Source organism: Alligator mississippiensis, chromosome 2, assembly GCF_030867095.1.
Source record: "Alligator mississippiensis isolate rAllMis1 chromosome 2, rAllMis1, whole genome shotgun sequence".
Lineage (NCBI taxonomy): Eukaryota > Metazoa > Chordata > Crocodylia > Alligatoridae > Alligator > Alligator mississippiensis.
The window spans coordinates 55,560,214-55,573,150 of record NC_081825.1 but is presented as its reverse complement, the minus strand read 5'-3'; the positions used below and the strand labels follow the sequence as shown (position 1 = coordinate 55,573,150).

At 43.3% G+C, this 12,937-nt stretch overlaps 1 protein-coding gene across 7 annotated transcripts in view; it reads left to right on the top strand.

Moving 5' to 3' along the window:
• Nucleotides 1-12,937, top strand: part of GABRG1 (gamma-aminobutyric acid type A receptor subunit gamma1) — a 113,573-nt gene that overhangs the window by 20,446 nt on the left and 80,190 nt on the right. The gene's annotated exons all lie outside the window — the stretch shown is intronic.

Sequence of the window (12,937 nt, the reverse complement as noted above, 5' to 3'; positions counted from 1 at the left end):
CATCTGTATCTTGAATGTCTCAAACCACCCTGTAGCAGAGGCTTGTTTCACACCCTGACCTGGGTGTTCCTATTTTAGCTTTATCATCCTCATACTGGATTATCCTACACCTTGTACAGCCATCTCCCCCTCCCATCTCTTGGTGGGAATGCACATTTGTCCCACGTGCCAAGTTTTGTTCATGTAAGGAGTTCATACATCGGGCATGCCTACTTTGAACAATGCTTTAGCAGAGCCTCCATTCCCCTCCTTTGTCTTTTATAAGGAAGGTTTCCTACCCATTGTCCTGGAGAAGCTTAATGTACAGACAGAAGGTAAGCCAGTGGGCTAAACCTTACTTTGAGGTTTTCTTGTTACCTATCTATGCATTCGTGCCCCACCTGTCTACACACTGGTCGGCATGTTCCTTTGTACAGCCTGTAGATAGTCTTTTCCAATTGTTTGTTTCATAGCTTGGGCCTGGAAATGTGAAGTCCAGGACTTACGTCAAGAGGAGGGGTCTTCTTGGAACACTTTATCAATGCAATGATACTAAGCCATATATGATGATAACAAATGATAACATATTGATGCTGGTAAATGATACTAAAATCTAAATGCACATGAGTATATGTAACATGCATGGAGCCCCAAGGTAGATGCACAAGAAACCCAAAGTTAGACATTTTGTTGCCTCGGCTATATCCTCGTGCTTTCCAGGTAGTGTTCCATTCACTAATGATTTCTTCTTCGGTTTCTCCATGTGTTCAGTCTCTCCAGATGAAGTCCCTATGTTGAGGCTGTTCTGGTATTACAGTAGATCCAAACTAAACTATTCCACCTGAATGGTGGGCAACATGGAATCTAGTCCCTTTTTAAACTTTCCACAAGGATTGTTTTTCTCTGCAGTAACATCACCATTGTTCTCTATACAATCTGTTCCCACTAAAATTCTATGGTTCAGGCCCAACAGTCCAATGCAAGATACATAACAGCCAGTTCTTCAAACATATTGGTTTCTCTGGTTTTGGCATAGCTGATACGTTCAGAAGATGGGAGAAAACTTCATATATAATTCACAAGAGCATAAAGCATAATACAATAACATTGATTAATGACTTGAGTATTAGTGTTAGGTAAAGTGAGCCATATTGGTTACTACAGCCCTATTTCCAGCTAAAGTCAGTCCCTTCTCAATCAGGTTTCACAATTTAGCATTCTGGTGTTGGTGATGTAGATAACAGCACATTCCAATTAGTACTATCACAGGTATTCCTTGTATTATCATTAGTATCAGACATAGTGTTTGGACTATCAGGTGTAAGAGAATATCTTCAGGGATAGCCTACCAAGGTGTCTTTACTTATTCTTGCATCTTTTCTCTCTCCTGGACTTGTTGTATGAGGTCATTTATGGGAATTAAAGATTACTTTGTGCATTTTATTAGGCCTTGTGGGCATTTGTACACATGCTTGCGCCGCAGCACCAGGCACTCTTAAAAGTGCCCAGCGCTGCACCACATACAGATGTATAAATGGCAAAATGTGCATCAGCTCTGAGAAAATGGTGGTGGTGAGCTTTTGAACTAAAAAACACTGAAGGTGCTTTCTTTCAAAAGTGTACTGCTATCATTTTCTCAGGGCTGATGTGCATTTAGCTATTTATACAAACGCATGAAACGCAGTCTGCTTACAGAGCAGACTAATGTATGTGTGTAAATGCCCTGTATATCTAGGTGTAATCCTGTGATGGGGGGGAATAAATCAATCTTCAAATCCCTTATATTGTCAGAAGAAATGATAAGCTTGGTTACAGTGCTTGCATTACGGTTGGCAAGAAAGTTGTGAATCCTGATTTGGATTGTACTTGTCATCCTTCCCAGTTTCCTGGACAGGCTTTTTCCTGCATTATAGAAGGAGAATACCCCATAGCATGTGTCGTAGCATGTGTATTGTTCAGCCAGGATGTGTTAGCCAATCCATTTGTGTGCAATGATTAAGATAAAAAATGTCATCTTCCAAGTTAGCATTGTTTTCTGTAAAAACAAAATAAGAAATCCTCTTTTTTTTTACACACACACGCGCGCGCGCGCGCGCACACACACACACACACACACACACATTGTATAGATACATTTTAATGGTTTGCTATTGGAATATTATCTATAACAAGTACTAGAGATTGTACTTTAACACACAAATTAAACTGTGTGTATTTTAACTGCATGATAAATTTCCAGTGTAACTGGTCATTTAGATATGGGGATGTTTCTAACTTATTTATAACAGGGTACAGGCCATGCCATTCATTTTAAAGACATTTTTTTTTTTTTTGGCTCAGGTACAATTCTAAGAATTGCTTTGTAAAATAACTGGGAAGAATCTTTGATTTTATAGTTGTTGATTTTAATCAAGTTTTTCTTTCCTCTAACAATACATTGCTTCTTAATTTTGTATAAGCAACTAAAGGGTTAATAATTTAACAACATAATTTTGTGTAACTTGTGATGTCTTCTCCTGTATTTCTACAATAATTTTTACCAGATAAGTATTAAATGCACATTTTACAATAGAAATACCTACCCCCATTTTTAATAAGGAGTTTGTAACCCTGTCCCCAACTTAGATGTGAATATAGGAGTAACCACAAACATCTAAGGTTATGGATTGTTGAAATGTGCATTTTGAGGCTTGGGGAAGATTTTCTTGCGCTGTTTAATTGCAATTAGTTCATTCAGTCCTGAGGTAAAAGCAGCAGCCACAGGTATAGATGCATTTTTCTTATCTTTTTGCTTGAATTCCTACAATTTCATATGTTAACAGCTGTGCCTGCAGTTCTTCAAACTCTCCCTTAAGTTTTATACTTTTTTTATTAATGGTTCTGCTGGAATTTGTTCCCCCCCCTTTGTGTGTGTGTGTGTGTGTGTGTGTGTGTTACATAGCAGAATGGTACAGGTAATTAAGTCACTAGTGGAGCAGTGACACAGAAGACTTTAATGTTTAACTTAAACACCCTATTTCTTTAACTGCATGCATATAGCTTGGACCCTCAGTGTTCCACTGATCCAGCTGTGTCTGTAGCTCACTAACAGGATTCCCTTCAAGCTCTTTGATAGCTGTTTCTATTTTCCCCAGCCATTCACTCATTACTAACCTTTTTCCTCCAGCCTCTCACCAAGCATTCATCTGTTCTGACACACCAGGTGGTAACAGTTGTAACACAATTTCTCTCAGTCTCTCCTGATCAATTTCTTTATCTTCAGTTATTTCATAAAAAAGCTTTTATTCTTTTGCCGGATGTGGGGGGGTCTCCTTGGACAATCTAGAGAATGCTTTCAGTTTCTGTGGGTAACTTAAAATGTTTTTGAGCTCACCTTTTAATTTGAGAAACACTGTCATCAAATCTCACAGTGTGAGTATAAAGGGAGCAATAAATAGTTGCTTTTTTTTTAAACTAGCAAAGTTTGAAACAGCAGATGCTCTTCCTCTAATGTGATACCAATGGTTGCAGTAATTGAAAACTTTTGTGTATCTGCATCAGAAAGTCACTGAAATCTTCTGATAGTGTGGCCAATGCAGTGATCTCATAAATCTTTAACAGTTTCTATACACCTGCTCTGGGGTAGGAAAGGGGGCTTTAATTAGAGTGGCTCTGAGAGTGCTCTACTTAAAGTGCCCACAGTGTTACGTGTATTTAGCATTCCACACTTCAAAATGGTGGCAGGGACACTTTAACTAAAGCTTGTTTGAGCTTTAGTTTAAGCACCCCCACTGCCATTTTGAAATGCAGGGAGGCTGAATACATGTGACAAGGAGGTTGCTGGGGTGTGCTAATTAGCATGCTTCAGCAGACTTGATTAATCAAGGCTGCTCCAATGCATGCTAATTAGCACGCATCAGAGCAGAGCTCCGTCATGTGTATAGGAGCCCTAATGAATCAATTTGTAGTGCAAATCTGTTTGCCTTGTCCTTTTTTGTTTTATGCCCACTCATAGGTAACATGATGTAATGGGGGTAAACCCTGGGAAGTTTGTGGCTGCATTTGCTGCATCATTTTTGTTATTCAGAGACCTGCTTCATCTATTTCATTTATGATCTCATTAAAGCTAGGGGATCTGTTTCTTCTGTGAGCAGTGGTGGGCTCATAGTGATTTTCTTTTAACTCTAAAGGCACTTTTGTATTTCCTGCTTTTACAGGTATTGCTCTAGGTTTCAGAATAGGATTTCTTGAAGCCTGGCCTTCATATTGTGGTGGTAGCTCTTATCCAAGTGACATCTTCTAGTGGTTGGTCTGGGTCATTCCATATGTGCCCCATCCCAATTGTCCCAGTTTCCTTTTTTTAATTTTGCTAGAGCCACATTCTTCCATTTCTGCCCCTACACTCCAGGTGTTAATACTTGGAATGTGTTGTTGTCTTTCAAGATTTGCACTGGTGAGCAGCACTTTAGCTTGTTTCAAATTTTCAACTGCTGTTTCTAACTCTTTGCTCTGTTCCTGCACTTGTAACTTCTCATACATCTACACAGCTTGCTGCCCTGCCAGCAGGGCTTAAGGTTTCCAGTGCTCCACTGCCTGTATTCTTTCTTCCGATTCCTTTTCTTTTTCTCTCACCTGCTCTGCTAACTTTATAGAATGCTGCTTCAACCGTTGGAGAGCCATCCCCATTGCCTGCAGCATCCTACATTTTTTACTTCTACTTTTTTCAAAGCTACTATTTCTGTCATAACTTCTTGAATTCCTCCTCAAGTTTCCCTACTCTCTTTCTGTAAAGTCACATGGACTGCCTTTTTCTATTACACAGTGTGTCCATAATTCATTAATCTCTGGGAGAAAAATTAGGGAGGGGAGGAGGTTATTCCCCAGCTTGCAGTTCTCTGCCATCACAAATTGTGACCCTATGAGAGGGCAGTTTGCCACTTAACAAATCAGCAGTTGGGGTCACCAGTTTCGTCAGGGGTTATCAGTGTCATTGTTGCTGTTCTCATTGGGTGTTATTGATGTGTTGTCAGTACTGAAGCCTCAGGAACTGCAGTCGACAAGTTGCACCCAGGAGATTCCAACACTAATCTTGTTTGAAAGTACGACTATGGGCTCAGTTTGGTGACAAACAAGAGGCTGGGTTTATTGTCTCCAAGTAAAGCACTAACGTGTTGGCCAGACAAGTACACCAGACCAGGAGTTAAGGCATTTATGCTGACTACCTGTGACAAGGTAATCAGCATGACACCACACAGGCTCCTTCGGGCTGCTACAAAGTTCCCCTGATTTCCAAGTTTCCTTCTATATCAGTGGTTTTCAACCTTTTTCTATTTGTTGACCCCCCAAAAAATTTCAATGGAGATGCAGAACCCTTTGACTTGTAAGTGTGGGTATTCACATAGTTTTAATTGTCATAGTCATCTTTCACATACTTCTTAGACATAGGTTTGCAGCCCCACAGGGGTCTGTGCACTACAAGTTGGAAATGGCTGTCTTATACAACAATCAAAAGAAGTTACATATTGCATTATATCTATATCTTAAAATTTTTCAAATCATCCTGTACCAGGCCTCATTTCACATCCTGACCTGGGTGTTTCTGTTCTGCTCTATAAATTACAATAACCCTTGAGGGCTGTGATTGAGGTCCATCCCCGTGCCTGTCTAATGTAGGCGTGACCCTTTGTTTCTGGGCTACCTGCCCACCTATCTCTCCTGCCATGCCTTGATGGAACAATAATTATGATGTTTCTCAGGTAGGAGGCTTCCCATTTAATACCGTAATGTTAGGGGTCACTATCTACCACTCCAAACCTCCCCTACATGGTGACCCATGTCTCTCAGATGGTATAAATGTTGACCTGCACCCTAGGGCATTGGGTTGGCTCAGTCTCTGTTGCTGTGCCTCTTGCCACTGGGGTCTGCCCCCTGTCTCTTCACCACCTGGTGCTGCACCCCCAGCGCTGGGGCCCAATCACCCCCTGGCACTGCACCCCCCTGGCACTGGGGCTTTGCACAGTAGTGTGCCCCACTGAGGCCTCCTCCTCCCCAAATAGCCACAGCATGGTCCACCAGACAGACAATAACAGAAATATGAGCCCCTGGGCTGTAACATGATATAAGTCCTATATGCCACACCCTAACCCCTTTTAGAAGACAAGCTTCTCTCTCAATTTGCTGGGCCTCCCCCCTGCCACTAGTACCTATGAGCTCCTATAGTCCCTTAATCCTACCAGAAGCAAAACAAGCAGTCAAGCATCTCTAGTTAGCTTCCTCTATGACAGCTCCTTCTCTCTTGGCTGCTGCCACAGAACTAACTCTCTATCCCCAGCCCTGGGGGTTTGTATGTGCCCCAGAGCCCTGCCTTCTATCGGTCAGCTGACTGACCCAGGTGGTTGGGCTTTTAACCCCTACCCTCCTGGTGCTTGGTGTTTCTGAATCCCCAGGTCTTAAAGGGGCAGCTTTGCCTCTTGGTAACAGGGCTAGGGTTCCCTGTTACAAGGGCATAGCACACTAACATTAAGACTTTCTGTTTCACTTTATTTCAGGTTCTCTTTTGTCATTTTCAATTTTGACCTTGGTTTATCCATATCTTAACCACTATCAAATATCCCTGGTGTATGCAGGTAAAGTGGGGAAATGTGCTGACCAATATCCTAAGAGCAATACCAGTGTGGTAATTACAGTAGATTATTAATAGGCAATAGATATGAAGAGGTTAATGTGGTCTGGATAAGAATGGTGCAATGCTAAGAATTCTGTGTAAAGTTTAAAAAAAAAAAAGTATCCATAAACTTTGGCCATTTGAGAAAAGCACCTGGAGTATTGACCTAATATTGATGATCCTACTCATGTCTCAGTGTAATTTTGTTATGATAAGCACTCTCTGTTAGGAAAGATTGTAATATCTGCAAGTGTATAAAGTTACAAAGAAAACTGTACAGTTTTATCTTTGAATAGCTATGGGCATTGGTGCATTTCCCTATGGCTTGTGCATTTTTAGCTTCAGTTATCCAGAAATAAAATGTCATATCAACCACAACTCATCATTGAATTCAGTTATTAAAGGTCTTAAAGTTACATTTTTATCTAAAACACTTAAAATTCAAGGTCACTGACTATGCACTCACATTTACACAGCTCATGTAATCCCTGGTATGGTACCTAACCTGGCAAAAACTGCATACAACAGTATACCGAATCACTGTTCTTTTTTTTTTTTTTTTTTTTTTTTTTAACGATTAATTGCATAACTTGACACGTTAATTATAACTTAAAACTCATCTGATGTCATTTTTTCCACATTAAAAGTAGAACACAGACCTATGATATTAATGTCTAAGGATGAACATGTTGCCTGATATTTGAAAGACTTATTCAGTCATTAGTCACTTGTGCTTAGGGTTTTATTAGTCATGGTAATGTCTCCAATTAGTTGAAAGACAGAAACCATAATTAGGGCACTTTTTGCCTAATTACCATTAACTATATACATATAGTTGTGCATCCGTTTATGAAGCTGGCTGAAGCCCTATCATAACAACAAGCATATTTTAGAAAGCTATTTTTAACACTCACAAAGAAGTCTGTAAATTTACCATCTCAAGAGCAACATATGTAAAATAATATAGCACCATGAAACAGTAACTTTTTAATGTGTAAGCGCCTTATCAAATTAACTCAGAATCTTAGTGCCTAAAATAATTCTGAAGTCTGCCCAGAGAATAGGTCTTGTTGAGGTGAATTATATTTACTTGATCCTGTCAGTAAAACATGAGAGCAAAGAATTTCAACTATTATTTGGTGAGCAGACTAAAATAACCTGTGACAGAAAATGGGAGGGAAAAATATATATATATATAGAATGATGTTTAAAGTAGCCTACTTCCTGTGTTTCCCCGAGCAGGCAAAGTCTGAGCATTAAGAGAAGTGGTTGAAGATGAGAATCAAAGTTGGTGGTAAACGTCCCTGGGTTCTCAGTGACTTCTGTTGCTTACAGAGAAATACAAGGTGTTTAACCCAAGTTAATCGTCTTTGCCAAATATGTAAATTACAGTTTTGAATTCTGCAGTTTTATCTCCACCCCATGTAAAAAATTAACTGTCCAAAAAAATGAACAAAAACACTCATCCACTGCTGGTCATCATTCTCTTGCTTCATGGGCCTAATAAGATAAAGTGATTTTTGCAGTGTTATATTTGGACCCACACAGTAAGACTGAAAACCAGTTTTGTACCACCTTAATTCTAATATTGTATGTTGCTTATGGAGAACACAAGCTAACACACTTTTTCCTCCAACTTGACTGTCTCCCATGACATTAACAGCTTCTGAATTACATAGGGCCTGAATCTTTTTTGGAAGTATTAATGTTCTTACCTATTTAGAATTGCACAGGTAACGTCAGGACTATTTAGAAATGCACAGGTAACGTATATTCCTAGAAACTAATAGACAGTTAATATAAATACTGCAGCATATGCATATCCCTGATAGGACACATTATATTGCTTTACAAAAGGCCTGCTCATTCTGCAACACTTGGTTTCCAGATAAATTTATGATTTAGCTCCCATGCAGAGTCCACAGAAGTAGTCCATTTGAGAGGGATGAAGAAGAGAATGAGAGTCAGATCTACATTTGAGAGAAGCTCTTGGCCAAATGTTGATTTGGATATTTGTGGGAATAAAGTGGTAAGGAGCTTTGGGTTTTTATTGCTACCCAATCTTTTATCAGATACTAAATATCTACCCAGACCTTCAGATTGTGAATTCAAGGAAAAAATGTTGAATCTAAACCATCAGTTTCTTAGGATCATAGGAAAAAAGGGCTGGAAAGGACCTCACAAGGTCATCTAGTCAAGTTCCCTGCTCAAGACAGGATCATTCCTGACTAAACCATCTCAGCTAAATGTCTGTCTAACCCAGGGGTGGGTAAAATTGGGCCCACGGGCCACATCCGGCCCTCCAGGCCATTTTATCTGGCTGCAGAGCCCCTAAAAAATGTAGTAACTTAATATTTATTTGCCCTGGCTCCCTGTCAAAGCTGGCTGGAGAAAGGGGCAGTAGGACCCAGAGGGAGCCTTCAGCAGGCTTGAGCAGCCCAGCCCCACCCTGCCCCGCCCACCCCCAGCCAGTTCCCTGCTTTTGTGCCCCTGCCCTGCTCCAGCACCACGTGGCTGTGGCTCCTGGCAGCATCTCTGGACCACGTAGCACGGGACTTCACTGGTAGGGTGTGTGCGTGTGTGTCTGCAGGCACAGGGGCATTGTGTGTGTGTGTGTGTGTGTGTGTGTGTTCATAGGGCGAGTCCCACGTGCATACCCCTCCATACACATGCACTTATGCCTCCCCTCACACTGCCATACACAAACTCCAGTCAGCCTCCCCCCATGTCCACCCACAACCCCCACCCCGCACCGTATACAAGAATAAGACTTCATTTTAAGCTATCGTGCAGTCACCTCTGTGTACACTACACAAACACACACAAATCAGGACAAAAATATTTGTTGAAATCAAATTAATGAATATTGTAGATGATCATGTTTTGAATTTAATTTGGTATTTTTCTGGTTCTGAGATGGCGGAACCCCTTGCTGAAAGGAGTACTTCTGGGGGCAAGGGGAGGGACTTCTGGTGACGAAGGTCAGGGGTTAGGGGGTGGGACTTATGGTCACAAGATGGCAACCACAGGTGGGGCATCTTTCAAGTGATGGGGGTACCCATGCGGCCCTTGACAGCTTGCTAAAATTCAGTAAACAGCTCTCCACCTGAAATAATTGCCCACCTGTGGTCTAACCTGATTTTGAATGTTTCCAAGGATGAAGATTCCACAGCTTCTCTAGGGCTGCTTGCAGATATTAACCTCCTTCCCATCTCAAAAAAAAACAAAAAACAAACACCCCCCCCCCCCCCAGTTGCTTTATTTTAATTTTGGCGTGTTCCTGCACTGAGCCCTGCACATGCTCAGAAGAGGCAGTGCCTGAGTTGGACCCACCTTACCCAATGTCTGTATAGATCAGGCACTATAGTGGGGATTTTTTGGCACTTTTTATCTAATGGATGATTGAATCAGCTTTGGCTAAAAGTGCCAAAAAGTCTCACTGAAGCCCTGCAAAAAGCCTTGATCTATACAGATGTTGCAGAGCCAGGTTGAAGTAATGTGCTGCTGCTTTTGGTAAAGTGTATTTTTTGGTTTGTTTTTTCATGTCTGCAAACTGCTTAGGTAGCCTGTTCCTATGCCTGGAAGTTCCTCTTAATCTCCAATATAAATTTCCCCTGCTGCAGCTTGAGGCTGTTAAAGGGGCTCATAAATTTTGCCATATTTTTTGGTTGCTTCTCTTAGCTAGTCAACATCACTCCTGTCTTATCCAGATTCAGTCTCTGTCTTTGTTGCCTAGCACTGATCCATGCCATAATCTTTGAGGAGCGTTGCCTTCCTTACTGTCTGGCAAAGTCGAAAATACATAGCTGGGTGATATTAAGCAATCAGTTTCCCTCTGATCAAGTTGATTAAAACAGGGATGGAACAAACAGAGTTAGCATTCCTGCTTGTTTCTGCTGCAATCCATAGGCTACTCAGCTACTCCATGCACAAACAATTTCCTCAAATTTTATAAGAGTTATTAAAATCTTTGCCCCAGCACCCTGTTCCTTATGAGGGCATATATTCATATCTAATCAGTCATTCAATTCAGACTTCTATAGACATATCCCTGATGGTCCTGAAAGTACCTCAGGAAGATTTCCAAACCTCTTGGTTTCACTGAGTCTGACAGGTACAGGACTGGTCTGCAAGGACTTGATTATAAGATGGGGTTTTAAAGCACTGGTGCTTCCTCCTGCTATACACTTGTAAATTCAATTTAAATCCTTATTATCATAATCCCCTAAGGGAAAGACAATGAATTTGAGTGTCCCTGGCTCTGAGTCCTGTCAAAGCAGGCAGGTGGAACAATAATTTCCCCATGCAATTTGAATGGTAATTAATTCTAATTAGTCCTGACTGTGTGTGGGAGGTAGGTGATGGGGAGTATTATCATGGTATTTCACAGGTACTTAAAGTGGGACAATGGATTTGTCCATCTGTACAATACCTGAATAAAAGGCTGTATTCTGGGAGAAATCTAACATCTAGGGACCTACCAATTTGTAGGGAGCCTGGTCAGCCACATCATGATAGCAACCCCATGCCTCTGATTGGCAGACAGGCCCTGGTGGCCATGCCCCCTTGCTGCTATTTAGCTGTGGGAGCTGACCATCATGTGGCCATGCCCTACACCACAGATTGGCTGCAAAGGCTGTCCATCGTGCAGCCCTGCCCCTTGCCACCAATTGGTGGACAGGGCCAGGGCCATATGACAGGCAGCCCTCATAGCCAATCAGCAGCGATGGGCAGGGGTGTCAGTCATCTTGCAGGCAGCCCTTCCTCCCATCCCCTTCCCCACTCTAGTGAGCTGCCACAGCACTTGGTAAGTCCTGCCCCCCACTCCCCCCGCATGTTGCTGTTTCTGCAGATTTTGTGGGCAATGCTGGATGTTATGGAATCTGCAAAATCATGAATTTGGTAGGTCCCTACTAATGTCTGTTTTTAGTCTTATTGGGTGAATCCAGACAAGTGAGCATGTGCCTGTTTCAGCATCTCAAAGCAGTTTGAGATGCCACAAGAGGCATGCGGGGATTGAAAAAAATGTTTCCTAAGCTGCATATCTAACTTTGATATTGGGAAATCCCTGTCTCAAAAAAACAAAAACAAACCACACTGGAAAAAAAGTGGTCCAGGAGCAACAGGAGGCTGGGTCCTCAAAACAGACACACTAGCACCCTTCCCCTGCTGGTTGAGCATGATGCCTCAGAATGCTGGGGCAAATACGAGCAGGGCAAGACTGCAACAGTGGATTGACCCAGGCTCTGACCCTGGTAAATAAGGTGGAGGAGATTGTGTGTGGGAGTTGGGGGGGGGGGGACTGTGGGGGTGGGAGGACTGCTCAGGAGGGGTGGGTCTCCTGCCCACCCCTGTACGGCACACAGTCCACTTCACCCCCTGCAGCAGCAGCAGCTTCCGTCAAGGTGCTCAGGGCCCACTACTGGCAGCACCCCACCACAATGCGGCATGGCCCGGCTACCTGGGACCTGGTACCACCTGTGTTAAATGATGTGGGCCCAGCCCGGCCCACCCCAACCTGGGGATGTGCACCTGTGGGTAGGACTGGACCACTCTTATTGTCCCCTGGGGCCCTTGGCACTGCAAGCAAAAGCTGTGCACCCACAGGCCGTGCCAGGTCCTGCTTCCATGGAGCCAGATCAGCTCAATGGAATGCAGGGCACTGGGAGGCTGGGCCTGGCCTCACCTGAGGTGCACAGCTCCTGAATGTGGTGTCAGGGGCCCTGGGTGACAGCAAGAATGGATGGGTCCTCTCTGAAGGTGCATGCTTCTGGGCCAGGCCAGCACCATGTGGGCTATGAAACTATGTGGCACAGGCAGCACTGGGTCCCAGGCGGCCAGGGCTGTGCCACACTATAGGGAGGAGTGGGGGGGTGCTCTGCCATTAGTGTGCCCTAAGTGCCCCAATGGCTGTTGCTGCTGCTGGGGAGAGGGGTAGGCTCTGCGAGGGCCAGGCAGGGGACCCAACCCTTCTGAGCAGTCCCCACATCTACACAGTCTCCCCCTTAATCCAGCCACAAACCCTACACCCACCTATAAAACCCTAAACTCCCTCACATGCACCCTCTACAATCCCACATCCCCTGCACAAATCTCACACCCTGCGTACCCAGCCACCAAATGGAATGGGATGGGACCTGCCAGCAGAAGCCGCAGCTGCAGGGCTAACTGCCACACTGCAGCCTTGCCCCATGACCACACTGGTGCTGTCTCCGGGCATCCAGCAGGGCAGCGGTGGCAGTGCAGAGGAGCCACAGAGCAGCCCTGGCATAGGCTCTGGGTGGCTGCAGCATGAAGGGCTCAAAAGCAGTGATG